General features: G+C 39.6%; 1 long non-coding RNA gene across 3 annotated transcripts in view; it reads right to left on the bottom strand.

Moving 5' to 3' along the window:
* LOC121818714 (uncharacterized) overlaps window positions 1-19288 on the bottom strand; it is a 167591-nt gene extending 148303 nt beyond the window's left edge. For 2 of the 3 annotated variants that reach the window (XR_009599340.1, XR_009599342.1), the window contains exons 1-2: window positions 19121-19288; window positions 14040-14261 (exon numbers count right to left, since the gene is read on the bottom strand). This is a non-coding gene — a long non-coding RNA (uncharacterized LOC121818714). The remainder of the gene's footprint in view (window positions 1-14039; window positions 14262-19120) is intronic. The other variant, XR_009599341.1, reaches the window with a different exon arrangement.
* Window positions 19289-19322: the final 34 nt, after the last annotated feature.

Consider the following 19322-nt stretch of genomic DNA (forward strand, 5'->3'; position numbering starts at 1 on the left):
CATGCAGTGGAACCGCAACGTTCATCAGCTTACTTCCCGGATGCAGTTTTAAGGCAACAACCCAGAGTCAAGCAGTCTTCCTGAGCTGAAGACGCAGAGATCAGACTTCAGGTGAACCAAGAAAGTTAGAACTTGTGGAACATAATACTTCAGAGAAAGTAGCTGCAAACAAAAGAAGTCCAGAGATCTGCAGTGGGTCCACTTGAGACTTTGGCTACCCATCTGTGCATACATCTGAAGAAAAGGGTCACACAACAACCACAAGAAAGGAGGAGACAGAAATACCCCTGTGAGTCACAGAGGGGTCTGTGAGAGATGAAATAGTTCATCTCCCCTTAAGCCTGAATGGAACACACACACACACACACACACACAGCATCAAGTAGGATTCTAAGAAGGGTACTGCATGTCAAGGCACAATGTAACCAAACTGCTGGAAAACTAATGATAAAAAGAAAATCTTATAATTGTGCAGGAAAAATAGGACACTCTGTGACACATTACCTACAGGGCTTTAAAGAAAAGAATAACACCAGACTCTGAAGCCAAATAGAGTGGAAGAAGGAAAATTTAAAAAAAAAAAAACAACACTGTATACCTATAGTTCTTTATCAAGGAAAAATAGCTTTCAAAAACAATGAATAAATATGTATTTTAAATGAATAAAAGTGAAGAATTCGTCACCAACAGATTCACCAGTAGAGCAACACTCCAAAAATGGTAAAGGAGGCTTTGTAGGTATACCTAAAATAACACAAGATAGGAAGCTAAAACTTCATAAAAGATAGAATAAAGCCATAAATGATAAATATGCAGAGGAATGTAAAAGAAAAAATCTTACTTTTAAACTATCTGAAAAATATAATTGATTAAGGACCATAAGAGACTACTACAAGCAACTATACGCCAATAAAATGGACAACCTGGAAGAAATGGTCAGATTTCTTAGAAAAGTACAACATTCTAAGACTGAACCAGAAAGAAACAGAAAACATGAACAGACCAATCCCAAGCACTGAAATCAAAACTGTGATTAAAAATCTTCCATCAAGCAAAAGCCCAGGGCCAGATGGCTTCACAGGTGAATCCTACCAAAAATAGAATGAGCTAACACTTATCCTGCTCAAATTCATCCAGAAAATTGCGCAGGGTGTAAACTCCCAAACTCCTTCTATGAGGCCACCATCACCCTGATAACAAAACCCGACAAAGAAATACAAAAAAAGAGAAAACTACAGGCCAATATCACTAGTGAACATAGATGCAAAAATCTTCAACAAAAGTGTAGCAAACAGAATCCAACAACACATTAAAAGGATTATACTTCACGATCAAGTGGGCTTTATCCCAGGGATGCAACATATGCAATCAGTATATGCAAATCAATCAATGTAATATATCATATTAACAAACTGAAAGATAAAAACCACATGATCATCTCAATAGATGCAGCAAAAGCTTTCAATAAAAGTTAATACCCATTTATAATTTTTTAAAAAAGCTCTCCAGAAAGTAGGTACACATGGAACCTACCTCAATATAATAAAGTCCACATAATGACAAAATGTTATTCTCAATGGTGAAAAACTGAAAGCATTTCTTCTAAGATCAGGAACAAGACAAGGGTGCCCAATCTCACCTGTACTAATCAATATAGCTTTGGAAGTCCTAGCCACAGAAGTCAGAGAAGAAAAAGAAATAAAAGGAATCCAGATTGGAAAAAAAGTAAAACTCTCACTCTTTGCAGATGACATGATATTATACATAGAAAACCCTAAAGATACTATCAGAAAATTACCAGAGCTAATCAATGAATTTAGTAAAATCACAGAATATAAAATTAATACATAGAAACTCCTTGCATTCCTATACACTAACAATAAAAAATCAGAAAGAGAAATTAAGGAAAAATATCCATTCACCACTGCAGCAAAACAAATAAAATACCTACCTAGAGAAACCTATATGCAGGTTAGGAAGCAACAGTTAGAACTGGACATGGAACAACAGACCGGTTCCAAATAGGAAAAGGAGTACGTCAAGACTGTATATTGTCACCCTGCTTATTTAACTTATGTGCAGAGTACATCATGAGAAACATGAAGCAGAAACACAAGCAGGAATCAAGATTGCCGGGAGAAATATCAATCACCTCAGATATGCAGATGACACCACCCTTATGGCAGAAAGTGAAGAGGAACTCAAAAACCTCTTGATGAAAGTAAAAGTGGAGAGTGAAAAAGTTGGCTTCAAGCTCAACATTCAGATAACAAAGATCACGGCATCTGGTCCCACCACTTCATGGGAAATAGATGGGGAAACAGTGGAAAGTGTCAGACTTTATTTTTTGGGCTCCAAAATCACTGTGGATGGTGACTGCAGCCATGAAATTAAAAGACAATTACTCCTTGGAAGAAAAGTTATGACCAACCTAGATAGCATATTCAAAAGCAGAGACATTACTTTGCCAACAAAGGTCCGTCTAGTCAAGGCTATGGTTTATCCAATGGTCATGTATGGATGTGAGAGTTGGACTGTGAAGAAAGCTGAGCGCTGAAGAATTGATGCTTTTGAACTGTGGTGTTGGAGAAGACTCTTGAGAGTCCCTTGGACTGCAAGGAGATCCAACCAGTCTATTCTGAAGGAGATCAGCCCTGGGATTTCTTTGGAGGGAATGATGCTAAAGCTGAGACTCCAGTACTTTGGCCACCTCATGCGAAGAGTTGACTCATTGGAAAAGACTTTGATGCTGGGAGGGATTGGGGCCAGGAGGAGAAGGGAACGACCGAGGATGAGATGGCTAGATGGCATCACAGAATCGATGGATGCAAGTCTGAGTGAACTCTGGGAGTTGGTGATGGACAGGGAGGCCTGGCGTGCTGCAATTCATGGGGTCGCAAAGAGTCAGACATGACTGAGTGACTGAACTGAAATGAACTGAAAGGAACAAAAGACTGGTATGCAGAAAACTACAAGACACTGATGAAAGAAATCAAAGACAACACAAACCGATAGAGAGAGATACCATGTTCTTGGATTGGAAGTATCAATATTGTGAAAATGACTATGCTACCCAAAGCAATATACAAATCCAATGCAATAAACTACTAATTTTTCACAGAACTAGAACAAAAAAAAAAATCACAATTTGTATGGAAACAAAAGATCCTGAATAGCCAAAGCAATCTTGAGAAAGAAGAATGGAGCTGTAGGAATCAACCTTCCTGACTTCCGACTATACTACAAAGCTATACTCTTTGGGACAGTATGATATTGGCACAGTTCAGTTTAGATGCTCAGTCATGTCCAACTCTTTGCAATCCCATGAATCGCAGCACACCAGGCCTCCCTGTCCATCACCAACTCCCAGAGTTCATTCAGACGCACACCCATCAAGTCAGTGATGCCATCCAGCCATCTTATCCTCGGTCGTCCCCTTTTCCTCCTGCCCCCAATCCCTCCCAGCATCAAAGTCTTTTCTAATGAGTCAACTCTTCGCATGAGGTGGCCAAAGTACTGGAGTTTCAGCTTTAGCATCATTCCCTCCAAAGAAATCCCAGGGCTGATCTCCTTCAGAATGGACTGGTTGGATCTGCTTGCACTCCAAGGGACTCTCAAGAGTCTTCTCCAACACCACAGTTCAAAAGCATCAATTCTTCGGCGCTCAGCCTTCTTCATAGTCCAACTCTCACATCCATACATGACTACTGGAAAAACCATAGCCTTGACTAGACGGACCTTAGTCAGCAAAATAATGTCTCTGCTTTTGAATATGCTATTTAGGTTGGTCATAACTTTTCTTCCAAGGAAGGAGTAAGCGTCTTTTAATTTCATGGCTGCAATCACCATCTGCAGTGATTTTGGAGCCCCCAAAAATAAAGTCTGACACTGTTTCCACTGTTTCTCCATCTATTTCCCATGGACTGATGGGATCAGATGCCATGATCTTCGTTTTCTGAATGTTGAGCTTTAAGCCAACTTCTTCACTCTCCTCTTTCACATTCATCATGAGGCTTTTTAGTTCCTTTTCACTTTCTGCCATAAGGGTGGTGTCTACTGCATATCTGAGGTTATTGATATTTCTCCCAGCAATCTTGATTCCATCTTGTGGTATTGGCACAAAAACAAATATAGACCAATGAAACAAGATAAAAAGCCCAGAAATAAACCTATGCACCTATGGGCACCTTATCTTTGACAAAAGAGGCAAGAATATACTATGGAGAAAAGACGGTCTCTTCAATAAGTGGTTGCTGAGAAAGCTGAACAGCTACCATGTAAAAGAATGAAATTAGAACACTTCCTAACACCATATGCAAAAATTAACTGAAAATGGATTAAAGAATTAAATGCAAGGCCAGAAACTATAAAGATCTTAGAGAAAAACATAGGAAGTACATTCTTTGACATAAATCACGGCAAGATCCTCTTTGACCCACCTCTTAGAGTAATGGAAATAAAAACAAAAATAAACAAATGGGACCTAATTAAATTTAAAAGCTTCAGTGCAGCAAAGGAAACTATAAACAAACTGAAAAGACAACTCTCAGAATGGGAGAAAATAATTGTAAATGAAGGAACTGACAAAGGATTACCTTCCAATATATATAAGCAGTTCATACAGCTCAGTATCAGAAAAACAAGAAGCCCAGTCAAAAGATGGGCCTAAACAGACATTTCTGCAAGGAAGACATACAGATTGGCCAATAAACACATGAAAAGATGGTCAACATTGATGATTATTAGAGAAATAAAAATCAAAACTACAATGAGGTGTCATCTCACACTGATCAGAATGGCCATCATCAAAAAACACTATAAACACTAAATGCTGGAGAGGATGTGGAGAAACCCTACTGCACTGTTGGTAGGAAAATAAACTGATACAGCCACTATGGAGAATAGTATGGAGATTCCTTAATAAACTAGAAATAAAACTACCATATGATCCAGCAATCCCACTACTGGGCATATACCCTGAGAAAACCACAATTCAGAAAGACACATGTACGCCAATGTTAACTGAAGCACTATTTACAAAAGCCAGACATGGGAGCAATCTAGATGTTCACTGACAGATGAATGGACAAAGCAGCAGCAGCACATATACATATACACAAAGGAATACTATTCAGCCACACAAGGGAATTAACCTGAGTTAGTTATAGCCAGGTAGATGAACCTAGAGCCTGTTACACAGTGACGTTAAGTCAGAAAGAGAAAACTAAGTAAATAGCACATATTAAAGCATATATATGGAATCTAAAAAAATATTACTGATGAACCTATTAACAGGGAAGAAATGGAGACAGAGACATAGAGAATGGACTTGCGGGCACAGCGGGGGAAGGAGAGGGTGGGGCAAATTGAAAAAGTAGCATTGACAGATAAACACTACCATGCGTAAAAATAGGCAACTAGCGGGAAGCCGCAATATAACACAAGGAGTTCTGCCTGGTGCGCTGTGATGACCTAGAAGGGTGGGACAGGAGGAGGAAAGGAGGCTCAGCAGGGAGGCAGTGTGTGTGTGTATATATATATATATATATGTAAAACTATGATTGACTCGCATTGTTGTATGGCAGAAACCAACACAAACTGCAAAACAATTATCCTCCAATTAAAATTTTTTTCTAAATAAAATTGTTATAAACATGAAATAATTATATAAAAAATACATTTAATTGCCTGCTTAAAGCACAACTGATAACATTATACTTTGGGATTTACAGCAATTGTGGAAGTAAAATATATGACAACAATAGCACAAAGGATAGAGAGATAGAAGTATACTGCTGTAAGGTTCTTATACTACAGATGAAAAGGTACAGTATCGTTTGAAAGCGGACTGTGAGAAGTTGAAGGTACATATTGTTAACCCAAAAGAGACTAATACAAAACAAAACAAAACAAAGAGGTATAATCCAGCAATGTAAATAAAATATAATTATAAAAAATAGTCAATTAATCTCAATAAAAGGAAGGGCAAAAGGAAAAATGAACAAAGAACAGGTGGGGCAAATAGAAAATAAACAGCACGATAGCAAATTCAAATGCAACCATATGAATAATTACTATAGTTTAAGCATGCCAATTAAAAAGCAGAGATTGCCATATTGACCCCCCACAAATGACTGCAAAATTCTTTAAATAAAAGGCATCAGTTCAGTTCAGATGCTCAGTTATGTCCAACTCTTTGCAACCCCATGAACCTCAGCACGCCAGGCCTCCCTGTCCATCACCAACTCCCGGAGTCCACCCAAACCCATGTCCATCGAGTCGGTGATGCCATCCAACCACCTCATTCTCTGTCGTCCCCTTCTCCTCCTGCCCTCAATCTTTCCCAACATCAGGGTCTTTTCAAATGAGTCAGCTCTCCACATCAGGTGGCCAAAGTATTGGAGTTTCAGCTTCAACATCAGTCCTTCCAACGAACAACCAGGACTGATCTCCTTTAGGATGGACTGGTTGGATCTCCTTGCAGTCCAAGGGACTCTCAAGAGTCTTCTCCAACACCACAGTTCAAAAGCATCAATTCTTCTGCACTAAGCTTTCTTTATAGTCCAACTCTCACATCCATACATGACCACTGGAAAAACCACAGCCTTGACTAGACAGACCTTTGTTGGCAAAGTAATGTCTCTGCTTTTGAATATGCTATCTAGGTTGGTCATAACTTTCCTTCCAAGGAGTAAGCATCTTTTAATTTCATGCCTGCAGTCACCATCCACAGTGATTTTGGAGCCCAGAAAAATAAAGTCAGCCACTGTTTCCACTGTTTCCCCATCTATTTGCCAATGAAATGGTGGGACCAGATGCCACAATCTTAGTTTTCTGAATGTTGAGTTTTAAGCCAACTTTTTTACTCTCTTCTTTCACTTTCATCGAGAGGCTCTTTATTTCTTCTTCACTTTCTGCCATAAGGGTGGTGTCATCAAAGGCACACATAGCTTAAAAGCAAAAAGGATGGACAAACATATAACATGCTAATACTAATCCAAAGAAAACTTGAGTGATAATATTAATATGAGACAAAGTATACTTCAGAACAAAAAATATTATCATGAACAACCAAGGACATTTCACAATGATAGAGGGGTAAATTCATCAAGAGGCTATAAGAATCCTAAATGTGTACATAACTATTAACAGAATTTCAAAATACAAAATGTAAATCTGAAAGGTGACAAACAAATCTTAGTTATAGTTGGAGACTGACATCTCTCAGAAATTAACAGAACAAAGATTCAGAAAGTCTGGAGAACACAGAAAATTTGAACAAGGTTATCAACTAACCTGACCTAAAAAAATAAATAAAACACTATATTCAACAACAGGCTTCCCATTGGTAAGGAATCCACCTGCCAGTGAGGGAGACACAAGACACACGGGTTCAGTCCCTGGGTCAGGAAGATCCCCTGGAGTAGGAAACGGCAACCCACTCCAGTATTCTTGCCTGGGAAATCCCATGGGCAGAGGAGCCTAGCAGGCTACAGTCCAGGGAGTCGCAAAGAGTCAGACATGACTGAGCATACACACACATATGCACACACTCTCTCAACAACAGCAGAAAGCACAAACTTTCCAAGCACATGCTGCACATTCACCAAATTAGACCCTATTCAGGGGTCATAAAGTGTCTCAATAAGCTTAGGAGAATTGAAAAGATACAGAGTATGTTCTAGGTCTATCAAGAGTTAAACTAGAAATTGAAAGGGGCTATATTATGGGAAATCCCCAACTATTTGAAAATCAAACAACACAGCTCATGAATAAAGTAGTAAGGAAAAACAGAAAAAAATTTAACCAAATAATTAAAGCAATCAAAATTTATGGAATGCAGCTGAAGCAGAGTTTAGAAGAGAAAATACAGCAAATGCTAAGGTCTCAAATCAATTATTTAAGTTTCTACTGTAAAAATACCAGAAAAAGAATGGAAAATTAAACCCAAAGTAAGTGGGGGAAAGTAATAAAGAGCAGAAATCAATGGTATTGAAAACAGAAAAACAGTACAAAAACAATGAGACCAAAAACTATTACTAGGAGAAGAGTCAATGAAATCGATACACCTCCAGTCAGACTACTCAGGAAAAGAAAAAAAGACACAAACTACCAATAATTAGAATGAAAGGGGGGCACAATTACATTTTCTAAGAGATTAAAATGCAGATGCCTGTCCCTGAAAGTTTATAATCTAGGTGATAAGACAAGCTCTATGTACATAAAACAAGGAGCAATCTTACATCAACAGCAATAATAAACAACAACAACCAATCACTTATTAAATGCCAGGAAAATTTTAAGTACTTTAAATATATCAAGTCATCCAATCATCACAACCCTAACAGGTAGACACCAGTATTAATACTACAACTACAGATTTTACCCTTACGCATTTGATTAATGGAGATATGATGAAAGTAGATAAGATATTAAGTACTTTAAAAATAGGAGAAGAAAATAGGATTGTAGTGGCCTTGGGAATTTCTTATGGAGGAGAGAAGGCTTAAACTAGCTCTTGTAAGGTATATGCTGATGATTACCAAGTTTTTCACAATAGAGATCACAATCTAACATTATCAGAGAGTTAGTATTTCAGCAGAGCAGTATAAACCAATTCTTCAGCTGTTTCAATGGACATTGATTGAACATCTACTATGTTTCACGCTTTGGGGTCACAGAAATGGATAAAAGGAGGACGTCTATTGAGTATATGTATTCAATATACACCACACCGCTAAATGTCATTGGGTTGTAGTCCTCACATTCAAAAAGCTTGTTATCTAGCTAGCTCTGTGTGTGTGTGTGTGTGTGTGTGTGTGTGTGCATATGCGCATGTGTAAGCCAATCAGAAAGTAGTTGAGCCTAGGTTACAATCACGAGCTCCCTTGAGTATTATTCTATGGTGCAGTTTCCTAGTTTCCTGCTTTCACAGCAGATTAGTGTGAATTACCCAGAGAAACGTCTTAAAGGAAATGCCTTGGAGCTGAATCCTGAAAAGCAGGGAGACAGGGCATACCAGCATGTATTAACAGGGTGAGAAAGGCTCAGATGAGAACAAGCATAATCTGCTTAGCTAACAGTAGGTAATGTCAGAAGACAGCTGAAGATAAAACTGACCATGTAAAGGGGGCAAAAGGGATACAAACTGGGGCATGAAAATTAACTTAAATCCCACATTTTTGTTGAGAATATAGGCTTAGTAGATTTCATCCCCAAATTCTAATTAAATCATTCTGTTTTACTTAGGGAGGAAAAGGGGCATAAATACAAGAGGAAATTCCCAAAACGATGGAGAAAAGGTTTCAATGATCATTTGATATGCAAGTGATTTTCTGGGAATTCAAGAAATATCACAAATTAAACAGAGAAAAAACTTTACCTGATCCAAGATTCTATATACTTTTCTAAAGACAAAAGCTTCTTCAAGCAATGAGCAAGCATGCATCACCGATGCCACCCAACATCATCAAACTGTAAAGAAAACAGGAACCTATGCCGGAGTAGGATAATCACTGATATTCCCATGGGCTGGTGAAGGGCCTGCTCTACTCAAATGACAGGTACTGGGCTTTCAGCATGTCCAGGGGATACTCCCACTGCAATCAGTCAGCAGATTAACAAATGTTCTTAGTGACGGGAACAGGCAGTCCAGGAGTACAGCCTTACCCCTCACTGGTGGCTCTGATCACCTAGTGCAATGTCGCTCTCCTCTCTGGCTCCCTCTAATGGCCCCAAATACCAAGTAAACAACTTCACCATATCTGTATCTAAATTTGGATACAGGTATCGAGTTTGGGTGCTAGATGAGACTAATTAAGTGCTTTGCAGAAGTGTGAAGTTACCTCTTAAAATGGAAGAAACTAAAAAGAAGGAAATCACTAGTGGTGGTTCTGACCCAATCCCTACCCCTATTGAAGTTTCATAAGATCCCAGTGGAAGGCACAGTCTACCATAAATTGAAGAGCTCTGTGTTAACAGCAGGAAACCAAAACTCATCTCACAACGCCTCCCCCACTAATTCAGCATCTCTCCCACAGATTCCAAAATCCTCATGTTGCTATATATCGCCACCTAGCGTCCGGAGCCTGATATTACCATTGTTATTTAGTCGCTGTGCTGTGCTGTGCTTAGTTGCTCAGTCATGACCAATTCATTGGAAAAGACCCCCACGCCAGGAAAAACTGAAAGCAAAAGAAGAACAGGGTGACAGAGGATAAGATAGTTGGATGTCATCATCAACTCAATGCACATGAGTTTGAGCAAACTCCAGCAGATAGTGAAGGACATGCTGCAGTTCGCAGGGTCACGAAGAGTGAGCCGCGTCTTAGCGACTGAACAAAGTCGTGCCCAACTCTTTTGTGACCCCATGGACTGCAGCCCACCAAGCTCCTCTGTCCACAGCTAAGCCTAAAGGTGCCATTTTTCTTCAGTTACCTTCCCAGGGTTTCCTGTTAGATTTGGCTGTTCAGTACATCAGGAATCCTAGGGTGATTCCTCATTCTACTCCAGGGTATACCCATGAAAGTGTAATTTTGAATTTATTTTATTGAGTTAAACCCCATCTTTTATATTATCCTCAAGTACTTTGAAACTGCAAATAATTCCTCAAGATAACTCTTTCTCAACACTTAGCGTATACCTCACTCCCCCCTTTCCTTCTTATGCTTCTCCTTCATTGGGCCATGGACTCTCTCTATCTAGTCTATACATTTTAATAGCATCATTTGCTGCACGATTATAATTGGCAGGAGAGCGTTGTATGTTGTATCAGAAATGCATCAGGATTGTTTGTAACGTCAACATCTGAGTGGCTTTCATTTTGGCGATTCAGGCTTTCCCTCCTTCTAGTCCCACAACTACACAGTAGGAGAGATACTAATGAACAATCAAAACTCAAAAGAGTAACACACTATCACAGAAATGAAAAATAATTTCAAGGATTAATTAAGAGGCCCTATTTCCCTCCAAGCAGTCTTTAGAGTATAAGCCCAAGCAAGCCATTTCTAGACAGGAAATATAAACATTTTGAAGATGTGAGCTTTCAGTTAGCAATAACTCTCTGAAACCATTTTTAGACCTACATTTTTTTGAACCAGACTTTTTCCATATCAGGCAAAATAGAAGGTTCAGGTGTAGAAATATAAACATGGAACGATGTCCTTAGTTTGCTTTGAGTTAAATTTGCCAGACTGCCATGCAATATCTAAGTCCTACTTATACTAACAAATTATGCACTGTTTATCTGAAACTCAAATGTAACCGAGAGTCCTATATTTTATCAGTCAACCCTATATGAAGTAAACTAAAAGATCTAGTTGGGGAAAATAACTAGGCTCTTAGCAGAACCAGAGTCATTTTTATGGAAAAGGTGCTTTGGTGAGGGGTTCAAAGACCGATGCCAAAGCAGAGGCCCAATGTTGTAAGCATTCAAATAATATTTTGCATTTATTTAATACTTTAAAATTTATAAAACATTTCATAAATTTTGTATTACCTGGGTACTGCTCATGACAGCCCTTATGTGGGCGTTTTTATGCCTATTTCAAGGCTCACAGATGTTAAGGCATCATCATGCGGATCTATACGGACTTGACGAAGACAGAACTTGAATCCAAGTCCCTGAGTATGGTGCAGCGTTCACAAATGAAGACAATGTTCACATGAACAGCACACACAAGCCTTTCAATCCCTAAGCTGCAGATGAAAATTAAATATCTGGCAAACCCAGCATAAAATTAACATAGTAACGAAAGGTCAGGAAAAGGAAAAGATACTCTAAATGAGTCACTGAGCTGCCTTATATACTTTGCCTGTGGACTCCAGTTTGGCTTTTTAAACCACATACACTCACTTTGCTTCCCCAAGTACAAAGAGACATTATTCTTTAGATGTACTTTTATTTGCATGTACCCAAAATTTCTACATCTCCAACCACTTCTCTTTGTAAGTCATTCATATGTCCTAGAGGTCTTTAATAAAATCACAGGAAAATCCAACTCTGTTTAACTTACAGTTCATTTTCCCTAGACCTATACACTGAAAATTTAGACGTTCTTATAATTCTTTTAGCTGTTAATGATCGGGGCTGTTTTTAAATTGTAGAGTAGCGGCAGCTAGTGTTCACAATGGGTATTTCACTTCTCCCCAGCACAGTTTTATCTTTTACTTGTGGTCCTCAAATTCCAGTGTTCATAAAAAACAAAAGTTCCCTGAAGGGTTAAAACATAGTTTCCTTAGCCTCTTATAGATTCTGATTCTATATATACATGGGGTATGTACATTATGCAAGGCCCAAAGCTACCGTCTCTTTTCTATCTCCTGGTGGATCTCATTCAAGAGAACTTTATTATACATATGAATCACTATGGATCTTGTTAAAACACAGATCCTGTGGCAACAATTTTGGGCTGGAGCCAGAGACTCTGCCTTTTTAACAAGCTCCCAGGTAGCATTATACCCTCGTTTCAAATCGAAGCATTTCCACTTTATCTATGTAGCTAGATCACCACAGCCTAAATCCTAAGTTTACAAAATGTGACTTATGGATGCTTCTCACTCAGTGTTTAATCAGATTTTCCTTAAATCTTCTCATTCCTATTGTCTGCTCTGATTTTACGCTTTAAGTCCTAAAATACAGCCACCATCACCTCAAAAAGAAGTAGCTCAGAACAAAACAGGCCAACATCCTGAGTCCCACGTAAATCCATGCCTGTTCCTTTCTAGACCAAACCATTTCCTGGTACCAAATAGAGAGGAGGGCCTAGGCAGCAGCATCAGCCCTGATAAGCCTGTGCACATGTATGGGAACCACAGCTCCTTACCACACTCTCATCTCCCCATGAGGATGGAGTGCAAAGATGATGACGAACGATGATGCCAAACAATGATGATGAGGAAGATGATATCAGCTAACATTTGTTGCACACTTGCTAAGTGCCAGGCACTGTGCTAAACTCTTTACAGGGGCTGTATGTATGTGTGTATCATACAATCTCATATCTTCACATGGACTATCTTTACATGGATTATCTCATATATATCATGTACGTCTATGAAGAGGGTAATATTGTCTCCATTGTAATGATGAGAGAGACAAAGAGCACATCGGAAATTTTTATATTTAATATCACAATTAAAGTCCAGTGACAGCACGTATAAATCACATTCAAGCTAAAAAACAAAATATTAAATTGAGGGCTCTTCCTCTCTTATGTCCCAGAGACAAATAACATTCACTCTGTAGCATTTCTCTATAACAGCCACGTATCACCACCTAGCAATGGATAGCTGGAACATACAAGGGGTTTCCAGGAAAATCTTGAGTTTTTAGAAGTGGCCAAAACTATGCCTGTTTTAATGTATCAAACACTAAAGAGCTTTTGCAGCAGATACAGGCAACTTAAAAATATGTGTTCTCAATAGTTGCATTCCATAACCAAATCAAAGAATAAAAATCAAGTGTTCACATATTTTTTCTTTTATTCATACCATTTTAAAATTTATATAATTATCCTTTTTTACTCATTATTTTCTTGCAACCAGCTAATAGTTCCATGCACCTTTCTAAAAAAGAAAACACAGAATATTACTTTTAATGTGCTTTAGGTATGCATGGCTGAGCAGAAAATATTCCCTCTTGTCTCTTTGCTTTTATAATCCTATTGTTTTTACAGAAAGAGTTAGCTGCAATACAACAGTCTTTCCAAGTTGAGCATGCAGTGATGACTATATATTTCTCAGTTTGCATAAGTATGTATCCTTTGTTATTGAGAATTAGTAGAAGCCATGCAAATTTTTAAAAAGCTGTGTTTTTCAGAAAGTATTAATGCAGGCAGCTCTGAGAAAGAGAGATGAGAAAGAAAACCCCAAGGATTACATATAGGCCTCTGAATAATCTCATAATCTGGTACTTTGATCAATCATTATAGTTGTATGAAGGCCCTGCTTTGTCTCTGAAGAATAAGAACAATCCAAGAGAGAGAGAGAAAGCAAATAGATAAGGGAAAACTGGGATAACAGTTGAGAGACATACTCACCTCTCGTTCTTCTCCTCCTTTGTTTTACTGTCATGGAAGACAGAGATTTTGGAGCCAGAAAAATCCAAGTTTGAAACTCATATTCATCACTGCATGTAGCTGTGTGGCATCAGGCAGTTTCCTCAGCCTCTCTGAATCACAGTTTCCTCGTTTATGCTATGGAAACACTACTACTCCCCCAGGCCAGCTGTTGGGTACATAAACGCTCTTGTAGGATAGAGCCTGGAAATAGAACAGAAAGAGGCTGTGACTTTCGGTTATTGTTGTTTAGTCACTAAGCCGTGTGCAACTCTTCTGTGACCATGTGGACTATAGCCCACCATGCTCCTCTGTCCATGGGATTCCCAAGGCAGCAATACTTGGGTGGGGTCCCATTTCCTTCTCCAGGGGATATTCCCAACCCAGGGATTGATCCCAAGTTTCCCGCATGGCAGCAGATTTTTTATCACTGGGGTATGCTGGCTATGGGGCTTCCCTGCTGGCTCAGAAATAAAGAATCTGCCTGCCATACAGGAGACAATGTAAGAGATGCTGGTTTGATCCCTGGGTCTGGAAGATTTCCTGGAGAAAGGCATGGCAACCCACTCCAATATTCTTGCCTGGAGAATCCCATGGACAGAGAAGCCTGGCAGGCTACAATCCACAGGGTCAGAAAGAGTCAGACACAACTGAAGCGACTTAGCACACACACACATGCTGGCTAATGGCCACCACTCCTTCATCTGTTCAACTTTCAACAAATTATTGATCATCTCACTGTGTCAGGAATACAGTGAACTCCCAGGACTACAGTGAACAAAAGGAAAAGTCTCTTCCCTCAAGAGATTGTGTTTCATCCCTTGAATACCCAGTTATCAAAATTCCATTCCTTCCACCCACTACTCCACTCAAACTCCTCTGGCAAAGTCACCATTGCCTTAGTTATCAAATACAATGGATTGGTTTTGGCCCTCAACAACACTTTTTATAGCATCTAGGCCACAGGACTGGAAAAGGTCAGTTTTCATTCCAATCCCAAAGAAAGGCAATGCCAAAGAATGCGCAAACTACTGCACAATTGCACTCATCTCACGCTAGTAAAGTAATGCTCAAAATTATCCAAGCCAAGCTTCAGCAATACATGAACCGTGAACTTCCAGATGTTCAAGCTGGTTTTAGAAAAGGTAGAGGAACCAGAGATCAAATTTCAAACATCTGCTGGATCGTTGAAAAAGCAAGAGAGTTCCAGAAAAACATCTATTTCTGCTTTATTGACTATACCAAAGCCTTTGACTGTGTGGATCTCAATAAACTGTGGAAAATTCTGAAAGAGATGGGAATACAAGACCACCTGACCTGCCTCTTGAGAAATTTGTATGCAGGTCAGGAAGCAACAGTTAGAAAAGGACATGGAACAACAGACTGGTTCCAAATAGGAAAAGGAGTACATCAAAGCTGTATATTGTCACCCTGCTTATTTAATTTCTACGCAGAGTACATCATAAGAAACACTGGGCTGGAATAAGCACAAGGTAGAATTAAGATTGCCAGGAGAAATATCAATAACCTCAGATATGCAGATGACACCACCCTTATGGCAGAAAGTGAAGAGGAACTAAAAAGCCCTTTGATGAAAGTGACAGTGGAGAGTGAAAAAGGTGGCTTAAAGCTCAAAATTCAGAAAATGAAGATCATGGCATCTGGTCCCACCACTTCGTGGGAAATAGATGGGAAACAGTGGAAACAGTGTCAGACTTTATTTTGGGGGGCTCCAAAATCACTGCAGATGGTGATTGCAGCCATGAAATTAAAAGACGCTTACTCCTTGGAAGGAAAGTTATGATTAACCTAGATAGCATATTCAAAAGCAGAGACATTATTTTGCCAACTAAGGTCCGTCTAGTCAAGGCTATGGTTTTTCCTGTGGTCATGTATGGATGTGAGAGTTGGACTGTGAAGAAAGCTGAGCGCCGAAGAATTGATGCTTTTGAACTGTGGTATTGGAGAAGACTCTTGAGGGTCCCTTGGACTGCAAGGAGATCCAACCAGTCCATTCTGAAGGAGATCAGCCCTGGGATTTCTTTGGAAGGAATGATGCTAAAGCTGAAACTACAGTACTTTGGCCACCTCACGCGAAGAGTTGACTCATTGGAAAAGACTGATGCTGGGAGGGATTGGGGGCAAGAGGAGAAGGGGACGACAGAGGATGAGATGGCTGGATGGCATCACTGACTCAATGGATGTGAGTCTGAGTGAACTCCAGGAGTTGGTGATGGACAGGGAGGCTTGGCGTGCTGCAATTCATGGGGTTGCAAAGAGTCGGACACGACTGAGCGACTGAATTGAACTGAATATACCTGAGCAATTATCTTCATGCCTAGAACACTCTCTCTTGATTTCCTTTTACCCTCTAACTGAAAATTTTCAGTCTCTATTACTAGTTTTTTTTCCACTGCCCCTTTCATGTATATAACCTAATCTTCTGACTTTTGCCCTTTTTCTTTTACACGCTACACTAGTGGTTCTTGATCCTTTCACTCATGAACTTTAAGAATCTGAAGAAGCTATGGGCTGACTTCCTAGGGGGTGGAAATGGATCTGCTTACAAATATACAAAAATTTGCATACATTTTCAGGAGTTTCACAGACCTTTTTCTCTTAAAGCCCACTGTTGAACTCCAGGTTAAGGAGTTCCTATGGCTTTAACTGCTACCCATACGTCAATGACTCTCTAATCTCTGTCTCCCACATAAACCACTTTCCTGAGCAACAGGCCTACTGTCCAATAACTTACTAACAACTACATATGAATGCCCCTCTGGCATCTCAGAATTCAAGATATCCCAAGCCAAATTCATTATCATTCCCCTAAAACCTATTTTCTTCCTAGGAGACAACACCTATGGGAAAGAAAACACTATTTTTAAACCTAACAGACTGAGATTTAAATCCAGCCCTGGCAGCTTGAGAAATATACGTAAGCCATTTGTGCTTTAATTTCTTCATATTTAACATGAGGATAATAGTATGTCCCTTTTCTGGATTGTTATGAGAATTAAAGAATGGAAAAATCCCTATACGAGTGCCACCACACAGCATACATTCCACAAATTCATATTCCTGGATTCCCAATCTCAGCAAAAGCAACTCGAGTCACCAAGAATCCTAAGTCAAAAATGTAGGAACCATCTTCAATGTGTCCTTTACCTTGTCTGCAACCAATGGACAGCTACACAGTCCTGATTCCTCAACTTTGCCCCCGCCCTTAATTCAGGGTGTCATATTCTTTCTCATGGGCACAGCAATAGTCTCTTAACCACTTGCTCCAGGTCCAATTCCACATTCTTCCAACCTATCCTGTATACTGAAGCCCAAGGATCTTCCCAAGACACATATCTGATAATGCCATGATGGCTTAAATTTGCCCAGTAATCCGTCGCTTCCAGGATTACATCTACCTTAATAGTTCCCTGAAGACTGACTATGATCTGGCCCCTGTCTACCTCCAACTCAATCATTTGATTATTTGTGGATATCCTCAACTGCCCATAGTGTTTTGGATTCTGTATCTCTGTCCACACTGCTTCCTTTGACTGAAGGTCCTCACCCCTGTAATGTCTTTTCTTGGCATTCATACAAACAACTACTCATCTTTCAAAATGCTGATCAAGCATCACCTACTCTATGAAGTTACTCCTGACAGCCTCCTGCCATACTGCTGTTCACTCCCACCTCCATCTGACAGGTGATTTTCTATCCTGGCAAAGATGAATAGCATATGGTTCCCAGTCTCAAAAAGCTTATAATCATCATTCAACCAAAAATCATGTTATATAACCTGGACTAGTAAGCTGACTTGAAGGTGAAATGATCAGGAATGAAAAAAGAATGAGTTGTAAGTAACTCAAATACTCAGCTCACTGGGGTGTGTGTGCTCAGCTCACTGGTGTGTGTGTGTCTGTGTGTGCATACGCATGCTACATGTGTTCAGTTCAGTTTAGTTCAGTTCAGTCGCTCAGTCGTGTCTGACTCTTTGCGACTCCATGAATCACAGCATGCCAGGCCTCCCTGTCCATCACCAACTCCCATAGTTCACTCAAACTCATGTGCATTGAGTCGGTGATGCCATCCAGACATCTCATCCTCTGTCGTCACCTTCTCCTCCTGCCCCCAACCCCTCCCAGCATCAGGGTCTTTTCCAGTGAGTCAACTCTTCGCATGAGGTGGCCAAAGTACTGGAGTTTCAGCCTCAGCATCAGTCCTTCCAATGATGTGTTAGCTACATATTAACTGATTTAATATTCATGAACTATGAGTTGCACACTATTATTACATTATTCCCATTTTAGAAGAGAGGATACTAAAAGCATAAAGAGACTAACTTGCCCAACATGACCCATCAAAAAATACCAGTATGAATAAAGTATGGACTTCAGTTAACTTTGTAAAATACAAATGACAAATTAAAATGATATACTCTTCAGTTCTAATGGAGGTGGTTGAACCTATTATACAGAGCCTATTATACAGTGTGAAGTCAGAAAGAGAAAAACAAATATCATATACTAATGCAGATATATGGAATCTAGAAAGACGGTACTGATGAAATTATTTGCAGGACAGCAGTGGACACACAGACACAGAGAACAGACTTATGGACAGAACTCAGGGGAGGTGGGGAGGAAGGAGAGGGAGGGATGGATAGACACAGTAACATGGAAACATACATTACCATATGTAAAATAGACAGCCAATGGGAATTTTCTATATGACTCAGGGATCTCAAACCTTGGCTTTGTAACAACCTAGAGAAGTGGGATGAGAAGGCAAGTGGGAGGGAGGTTCAAGAAGGAGGGGACATCGGTTATACCTATGGCTGATTCATGTTGATGTTTGGCAGAAATCAACACAGTACTGTAAAACAATTATCCTTCAATTAAAAATAAAAATTTTAAAGTGTATACTCCTTATAAATACGTCGTGGGATATATATTTATTGCGCCTATTAAAAGTCTGGCACATAAAGGGAAAAAGTGCTCTATTCTCAAAAAGTTATTTTCGAAATTTAAAAAAAAATTGATACAAAGAACAGAAAACCGTACCTCCTTTGAGCAATAAAGTCTTGGGGCAAGAGGAGGCTTTCAAATACATCGGTGAGTTAATGATCGAAATTAAATGAGTGCCGAACGCAGCTCTGGAGCCTTGACCTCCAGCCCACAAGTCCTTAGCCACACCTCACCTTTCCTCCTCGTACGTGGGGGCGGTGGACTAGCCAATGAAAGGGCGGTGCTACGTGGGCCTCCC

This window comes from Ovis aries, chromosome 2 (genome assembly GCF_016772045.2).
Source record: "Ovis aries strain OAR_USU_Benz2616 breed Rambouillet chromosome 2, ARS-UI_Ramb_v3.0, whole genome shotgun sequence".
NCBI classification, from domain to species: Eukaryota; Metazoa; Chordata; class Mammalia; order Artiodactyla; family Bovidae; genus Ovis; species Ovis aries.